Below are 9,504 nucleotides of genomic sequence, written 5' to 3'. Positions count from 1 at the left end.
TTCTGCCCTTGATTATAGCTCTGAAATCCTTGTGCCGCGTAGACCTCAGCTTCACCCTCTAGAGTAAATTCGCCTATTCTGTGACACTCATTAGCTCCATGGCTGAAATCTCCACATATGCCACAAGGCTCGACATTCTGCACAGGGACGGGGGAATTTTCTATCTTGCCCATCTTGAGCTGTTGCACTTCTCGCATAATTGAGGCTAATTGTTGCTGCATCTTAAACTGGTTCGTCACAACGCTGGCCTCAACTCTCCTTCCACGGACTGATTTCTGCTGGGAGCTCTCGGCTAAGGTCTTGAAGATCTCCTTTAACTCTGTTGCCGTCTTCCTAGCGATGTTCCCTCCTGCCGTGTTGTCCACCATAAATTGGGCAGTTTGCACTAACCCATCATAGAAGAATTGCATCAACATGACATTCGTAAATTGATGTTGAGGGCATTGACGGAGGAGTTCTTGATATCTATCCCATGCTTCATGTAAGGGCTCGTCCGATCCTTGGATGAATTCCATGATTTGCGTTCTGAGCTCCTGTGTCTTGTGGCTGGGATAGTACTTGAGCATGAACTTTTCACAAGCTTCTCCCCAAGTAGTGATGGAGTTGAGCGGCGGAGATAGCATCCACGTCCTCGCCCGATCTTTAAGAGCATACGAGAAACACTTGAGCTTAAATTGATCCTCCGTAAGATTCAGCAGTGGGATGGTCTGAACTTGCGTGCAAAAATCCCGGTCAAATTGCAGGGCGGCCTTACTCGGCATCCCGTGGAACAACGGTAGCAAACTTGAGTCATTCGACTTTAGATTATAATTTCCGACTGCAGTGGGGAGCACAATAGCCAAAGTGTTGGTGTCTCCGATGACGGGCCTGGTGAAATCTCCCATGTACTCCATGTTTTGCGCCATCTCTTCTTTGTTTGTATTCTGCTCTGCTCGGTCAGAGTCAGAGCTGGCTTCTTCCTCCTTCGTTTCTACGGTGTGCTCTACCGTGTCTATGGTCTGCTCTGTATAGTCAGAGCTGGCTTCCTCCTTTGTTTCTACGCTCTGCTCTAGAAAGTTAGAGTCAGAGTCAGAGTAGACACTGTCAGTTCTGTCACGTGCTTCTCCTTCAGTACCAGACTCAGAATCGTCTGCTCTGTCCTCTGCAAACACTTCTTTGCAACTGCTCTTCTTGAAAATCCCTTCGCTCGTACTGTGCAACGGAGACACAAGTTTGCCTTTAAGACTACGGCGTCCCTGCATGCACAACACTAAACGAACGGATCAAACGCACCGGCGGGAGGAAAAGTAAAAATAAAATGAGAAAAACTGAAATTTAAATAAAACAAATAAAAAGCGACACAACTAAAATGCCTAAAATCTTCCCCGGCAACGGCGCCAAAAATTGACTCAACCTAAACACCACGCTAGATCGACTCGCAATAGGACGAGATCTATTGTAACGTATAAGCTAACCCAAGTCTCTCTAGGAAGATCTTGAAGGGCTTTTAGTTAAATCGCAAGAAAACAGTAAAGAAAGCAGTAAAGGTTTGATTTAAAAACTTGTAAAATAAACTTAAACGTAAATTTAAACTCAAACTTAATCATCTAGGCAAGAAACTATGAAAACCCTAAGCAAGAATTAAACAACTTAAAGTAAATCTAAACTTAAGAATTTAAAGACTTAAATTAAAACTTCTAAACTAGGCATGAAACAAAATTGCATAATTTAAATTGCATAATTGAAAGGAAAGCATAAACGCAAAAGCAAAGCATAAACATGATGAAACAAAAGAAATTGAATTAATTATGAAATACCGTAAATGTCACGAGGATAAAATCTGTCACTTGATTACACCTTCGAAACAAAAACTAAAATAAACTAACTTGAAAGTAAACTAGAACTAAAAACTCGAAAAGTTGAAGAAACTAAGAAACCATGAAAACGCCTAAGTCTTAGTTACCTTGCGGAACAATGCTCTCAAGGTGGAACGAAGATTAGGGCGAAATGATTATTTTACAATGAATAACAAAGCCTTATTTATAGACTTCAATCTAATCTTGATCACCATCAAACTTGCCATGCAAAATTGGACTCTTAAGAAAATAGAATCGTGCAATGGAAGGAAAGTCCATCTGGATCGTGCTCTGCAAATCATCTTTACTCTGGCGAGAATTGGCTACTCTGAACATTCGGCTCTGAAAGTATAGTGCAGAGTTAGCGAGTCAGCTCTGCATTAGCGAGCTCTGAAAAAGCTAGAGCTGAAAGTCAGCTCTGCATAAGTTGACTTTGGCAAAATATGTTTGACTCTATCGATCTTTAGCTCTGCTCTGTCAAGTTTACTCTGGTGCGTAAGTCAGCTCTATCGTGTTTAGCTCTGCTGCTTTAGCTCTGTTCTGAAAAGTTTGTTCTGCTCTGGAGATTTTAGCTTTGATATGGAAGTTCAGCTCTGGAGACTTAAGCTTTGACTCTGCAAGTTAGCTCTGCTCTGGCGAGCTTCTCTGCTCTACAGCGGGCTTTTCGGCTCTGGCTCGGGCTTTTCAGCTCTGAACACCAAAGTGCGCCAGAAAATGCATTTCTCATCCAAAATATCCAAAATCACACTCTTCCATCTATAAAACCTAAATCTCATGCAAAGCATAAAATAAATCATAAAACGCACCAATTTCCAGAATATTTAACTTAAAATATGCACATGCAAACCCCTAAAATTAGAACAATTAGGCATAAATCAGTCTATGCTGGATCCCTTATTCTGTTAAAGGTAGGTGGGTTCTGTCGTAGGAATAATTCTTCAATTCTTCATTCCGACTGCACAGGTGGTGGGACAATTTTTGGTTCTCGCCCAGCTTCCGGACCTCTCTCATCATTCCGGTGAACCCTTCTCCTTCCTCTCGGACGTCCTCGTCTTGGTGGCATTCTAATGAGTTAAAACACAAGATGTCAGCGCATTAAAATATAATTAAGACATACTATCATTTCTATAGTCGCTCCTTAACTCATCGAGTTCTGTTTCTCCTAAAACTTAAGCGAACATATAAATAAAACATAGCGGGATGACTTGCCGCGAAAGACCAATAAGGTCACTATATATACATCATAATAAAATTTCCCCCAATGAGGACTTCACAACGATATGAAAGTTCAGATCTAAAGATATATCTAAGTGCTACTGTTTACCTCGTTTTTTGGGTGATCTTTGCTTGTGTTTCTGCTGTGCATTCGAGCATGTTTCATGACTTTTTGCTCTATATTTCACGTGCTCGATGATCTTTTTGGGTATGCTATTGATTGTATGCAGGATTCGTGAGTTGTCAAGCTTTTTCGGCATCGTTTGGAGCAATTTCCGATGGCAGACTCACGGCCGCCGCCGTGCCACGGCGGCCGCCGTCCAGGCGGCGGCCGCAGCCCTACGGCGCGGGCCGTGCTTGTTTTTGAAGGATTCTGCGAAAGGGCCTCACGGCGGCCGCCGCCTCCGTTCAAATCCGGCAGTTACGGAAATTCGTATAAAAACCCTTTTTTAGGGTTTTACTTCATACCTTCGATCACAACAGCCTCCTAGGCGAATTCCACACCTTTTCCATTGTTTTTAGAGGTTCTAAACATTTACTTTCGCTTTGGGGATTCATTGGAACGCGTTTGATGTGATACAACTTTCGATCGGATTAGATTTCTTGGATTGCTACGTTTGTAAGAACTCTTTTTGATTCTCTTGGTTATATGAATCCCTTGGTTTATTGAATCATTGTTTTATGCTTTTGATGAATGTGATGATTTGAGTTTATGCTCGTTGAATCTTAATACTTTACGAGAATCGTTTGATCGTTGCTGTTGCTCTCGTTTTTCTTTCTATGGAAAATGTTAGGGACTTCTTTTATGGAGATTTAAGCTTTCTTTGAATTCGAATCTTATGCTTGATTTAGTTCTTGCCTAGTTAGTGTTTAATCTTTGAGGTTTACGAGTTTACGATCGTTTGGTTTAGAGTTTGAGATTGAAACCCTAGTTGATTTCATTAATGTTCAAATACCATGTGCTAGTCCTTATTTGTTTTCTGCATTAGTTAATGTTTATTGTTTCTTTCTGTTTACGTTTTGGTGATAGAGTGTGAGATAGTGCCAGACCCAATCTTCTGATTAGAGTGTTTAGATTTCTTTTCAGTTCCTTGTGAGTAACACGATTAGAGCCCTGCTAAGTCTTCCTTGTGAGACGACTTGAGTCACCTTACCACCCTAGGACGACCTCGTATAAATTCGAATCCATCCGCTAAGTGTTTTTGGATGAGTCAGCTACCCCTGATGTACTGGCTATCTGGCGGAACCATCACAAAAGTATTCAGTCACGGAACGCCCTGCGGTTCGGGTGATCACAATTCGAACTACCGTACCTCAACATCGTAAGATCTTAACACTATACTCGGGTATAAATCGTGTAGTCGCTATCATGTTGTAAGTAATACTGACTAGGGTTCGAAGGAGGTACTCTATTATGCCGTGACTAGCTAAACATATATATATCACACTCATTGTTATGAGAAATGCTCATGATACTCGTTTGGTTAAGGCCATAGTTGATTCGGTGTCCCGCCTTGCGTGAACAGTCCGAACGAAGAACTATGCACGTGTCATTAACTAGCATGACACACTTCTTTACACCTCATTGTATCTTGGTTGCTAGCTTCTTGTGTCCCCTTGTGTGACATTTGACTTTCACCTTTTGTAGCTCACTCTTCACCTTAACCAGTGCTGAAAAGTAATTGTGTTTCTGCTAGTTGCTTTTACTGTCTTTCTCACAATAGTGATCATGCATCCCTAACGCATCTAAGTTCATTGAGTCATCTTCTCAATAAAAGATATAAATAGGATATTAAACACTTGCGTATTTGTGCGAAATATAAAGCTTTCGACTTTTGATAACTTTTTGTTGTTCTTCCTCCTAGTTGAGCATGGCGATGTGATGAAGTGTTGAGCTTTGGTTTACTGACGCATATATACTAGTGATCATACTAGAAAAATTGGTTAACTCTAGGGTTCAAAGTAATGAATGGCTCTGATACCATTCTATCACGACCGGACCTTAATTAAAGATAATTAAGCCGGGGAATTCGTGACTAAGGGAGGGAGATTAGAAATGGGGATAGAAAGGGGATAAATGAACAAGGAAGGGTCGTATTTAATTGTTGTTTAGCAAAAGGATCATTTATAATATAAACTCAAATAAACTAGTAAGTTCGGATTAGTCCGATTTAGCCAAAATAACATAAACTTCTGAGAACTGACTCAACCTAGAACACCTCTAGTTTGACTTGCAATAGAACAAGGACATTCTAGTGATGGTAAGTTGACCCAGTGTCATCTCTCAAGGAAAGTCTTAAAGGGCTTCTAGTAGTATCGTGGGAAAAAGTAATAAAAGAAAGCAGTAAAGAGTTTGATTATTAATCTAAAACTGAAACTTAAAACTGAATTAAAACCAAATTGTAAAATTACTAGGCGAATTAAATTATTAACCCTAGGCAGAATTAAAACAACTTAAATAAAATCTAACTTAAGAAATTAAGTACTTGTAAATTAAAAATAAAACTAATCTAGGCATGAAACTAAAGTGCATAATTTAAATTGCATAATTAAAAAGAAAGCATAAACATGAACTAAAAACATAAACATGATTAAACGAAAATAAATTGAATTGAAATACGAAATACCGTAAATGTCTTGAACGTGTAATTGTGTCACGCAATCACAATCCAATAAATAACTAAAACTTAACTAAATTGAAAACTAACTAAAAACAATGAATTTTCAATACTATGAAAAAGAACTATGAAAGCAATAAATTCTAAATTTCGGATGCCAAGAGATCTCAAGGATGGAGTCTAAAACTATAGCAAAAGATAGATGATTTTACAATAGAAATGAAACCCTATTTATAGACCTAGCTCTGGTGAGAATAAGCATAGCTAGAAAGTAATCGGTGCTGGCAAGAATAAACATAGCTGGAAAGTAATGGTGCTGGCAAGAATATGCGGAGCTGGAAAGAATAAACATAGCTCTGGAAAGTGAACTCCGATGATTTATGCTTGGGAAAGGTAGTCAGCGTTGTCGAAATAGGTGGAGCTGGAAAGTAGTCAGCGCTGGCATTTATGGGCGGAGCTGAAAATGGTCAGCGCTGGCAAGAATGGGTGGAGCTGAAAATGGTCAGCGCTGACAAGAATGAGCGGAGTTGAAAAGTGGTCAGCGCTGGCAAGAATGAGCGGAGCTGAAAATGGTCAGCGCTGGCAGTTATGAGCGGAGCTGAAAATGGTCAGCGTTGGCAAGAATGAGCGGAGCTGAAAATTGGTCAGCGCTGGCAAGAATGAGCGGAGCTGAAAATGGTCAGCGCTGGCAAGAATGAGCGGAGCTGAAAATGGTCACCGCTGGCAAGAATGAGCGGAGCTGAAAATGGTCAGCGTTGGCAAGAATGAGCGGAGCTGAAAATTGGTCAGCGCTGGCAAGAATGAGCGGAGCTGAAAATGGTCAGCGCTGGCAAGAATGAGCGGAGCTGAAAATGGTCAACGCTGGCAAGAATGAGCGGAGCTGAAAATGGTCAGCGCTGGCATTTAGCTCTGCTATGTCGATGTCTGCTAAAAACACCATTTTTAGCCCAAAAATCTCCAAAATTGCATTCTTCCATCTATAAACCTAAATCTCCTGCAAAGCATTAAACAAACCATAAAACGCACCAATTTCCAGAAGATTTAATTTAAAATATGCACATGCAAACCCCTAAAATTAGAACAATTAAGCATAAATCAACCCCCCCACACTTAGCCTTTTGCTTGTCCTCAAGCAAAATCCATATGAATCCTAGGAAGAGATTGATTTCAACAATGCAATTTTCCATCCAAACATTCACAAAGTCAATTCAAAATTTTATCAACAACACACATCTCTCGATCATGCAAGTAACTCAAAGTTTAAGACGCAACAAAAGAGTAATGCAAGTAATTCAATCAGACCTGATTCTCCGCTAGAAGTGAATTCCCTAATGTGATCACCTTTACAATCAATATCACCATTTTTCACACTTTTCGTGCTTAAGATTTTCAACAGTTGAGCCAAAATTCATGAAATAAAACCATTTGGATGTAATCCAAAGTCTTTTCACGTGGTTTCCCATGCTCATAGTTAGTCTAGAGGAGCAGAGACTCAGAGCTGTCACGTTTTCAGAACAGGCCAGATGTTTCAGAGCTGGAATTTTCAGAGTTGGCAATTCGTCCAACATTTTTCACATTTCACAGATAAGATACAATCGTAGGTAATCACACTGACAACACTCCTTCTAGTATCTACCGGACAAATCACGTTTTACTAACTTACAATCATGTTGCAACAAAACTCATAATTCTTTGCATAATCAAGAGACGCATATTAAAAATAAAACAAGAATAACCACCATTCATTCACAAACCCAAAATGCACATCGAAAACCATATTCTCTTCCACAAATTCATAAAAATTCGCATGAGACAAAGACCAAAAACTAAGCATAGAAGACTAATCTCGCCAAATTTTTTTTTTATTATTATTATTATTATTATTATTATTATTATTTTTTTTTTTTAATATAAGCACAAGAAAACACCCCCACACTAAAAGCATGCCATGTCCTCAGGGAAGAAAAGAAATACGAATAGTTTAGAAAACGTCCCTGATTATCGGCATTGAAAATCTGAAGAGGCGGTTAAGAAAGGGCTTTGCGGTCTGTTGCAAGTGTGGAGAGTAACAGCATTGATAGCTGCAGATTAGAAAGGCAGCGCTGACTCAGCGTGTTGAAGAGCGGCTCCACATAACAGCTAGATATCGCCACCTGCGTGTCGTCGGCCCCGCCTTTCAACGCCATGGCCAAATTCGAAATCAAGTCGCCTAACGAGTTTCCCACGCTAGGTCAGTTCAGCGCTGACGGGTGTTGGGCGCAGCAGGGCGTGATGGCAGCAGGGCTGAATCTTTGGGAGCGAAGGTACTTGCATTTGGCAGCGCTGGCGTTATGCCGCGCTGAATATGGAGAGTAAAGGTGCTGGTAGCGCTTTCATGTAGCAGCGCTGTCGTTCTGCCTTGTTGAATTTGGAGAGCGAAGGCGCTGGCATAGAAGACTGATCTTCGCATGAGGCATGGTGTGCGAGAGGCATGGTGCTGGGCAGCGCTGGGCATGAGGCAGCGCTGCCGGGGGCGTGGCTGGGCGGTCTTGGCGGCTGGCAGCGCTGGTGTGGCTGGGCGGACTTGGCGGGCTGGCAGCGCTGGCGGGTGGCAGCGCTGACGGGGTGTGGCTGGGCGGTGTTGGGTGGCAGCGCTGACACGACGCCCGTGACGGGTGGCGGTGCTGGCAGCGCTGTCGGAGGCGTGGCTGGGCGGGGCGGGCTGGGCTTGGTGGCAGCGCTGGCGGGTGGGAGCACTGCCGGGGGCGTGGCTGGGCGGTCTTGGCGGCTGGCAGCGCTGGCGGGCGGGCAACGCTGGGCGGGTGCGGGTGTCGGTGCTGGCAGCGCTGACGGGGTGGGCTGCGGTTGGCGGGTGGGCTGGGCGTTTCGGGGTGGCAGCGCTGACACGACTCTCGTGACGGGTGGCGGTGCTGGCAGCGCTGACGGGGGTGGGCTGCGGTTGGCGGGTGGGCTGGGCGGTTCGGGGTGTTAGGCGTTGACGGTTGCGTGGATGGGCGGGGTGGCTGGCAGTTCGGGGTGGCAGCGCTGGCGGGTGGCAGCGCTGCCGGGGGCGTGGCTGGGCGGTCTTGGCGGCTGGCAGCGCTGGCGTGTGACCGAGGCGTGCGGCGTTGACGGGTGCATGGCTGGGCCGGCTGGGCGCCGCTTGCGGGTGGCAATTTTTGGTGACTTTTCCTTCTTTTGCTAGCCCGCTCCATTCGACGTTTGGCCAGCGCTGACTCTTTTAACTTCAAGCGTTGACTTAATTTCCTAGCCAAAGCTGCGTTGGCCCTTTCTTAGTTTTTAATCCAGCGCTGACTCCTTCCCCTCTCTTTTAGCAATTTTTAACACCTTAATCAGCTTTGGCCCACACATGTAAATCAACGCCTTCTCTTAGACTTGGTGTATTCTCAATCTTTTAGGCAACGGACTCCTTCAGCTATTCCATTTTTTATTATTATTATTATTATTATTAGCGTTGGCTCCCTTCTTCCCTTTGTCGGCGTTGGCAACCAAAACTGAGGAAAGACTCAAAACAATCAACGAAAACAAAAAAAAAGCAAAAGAAAAATAAAAATTAAAAACAAACCAAAGGTGGGTTGCCTCCCACCAAGCGCTAGAGTTAAAGTCTCCAGCCCGACTTCAGAGCTGAACTTCAGCTAGGGTTGTGCAGAGCTTGAGACTCCACCTCCATAGGCGAGCTCTGGTGCTCGTAGTACGGCTTCACTCGATGGCCATTCACTCGGAAACTCTCCTTTGTGTGCTCGTTCAACAGCTCTACCGCACCATGCTCGAACACCTCTTTGAGTAAAAATGGACCGCTCCACCTGGATTTCAGCTTTCCTGGAAATAACTTAAGT

Source organism: Salvia miltiorrhiza, chromosome 3 (assembly GCF_028751815.1).
Source record: "Salvia miltiorrhiza cultivar Shanhuang (shh) chromosome 3, IMPLAD_Smil_shh, whole genome shotgun sequence".
In the NCBI taxonomy this organism is placed as follows: domain Eukaryota; kingdom Viridiplantae; phylum Streptophyta; class Magnoliopsida; order Lamiales; family Lamiaceae; genus Salvia; species Salvia miltiorrhiza.
This window is presented reverse-complemented; position numbering follows the sequence as displayed.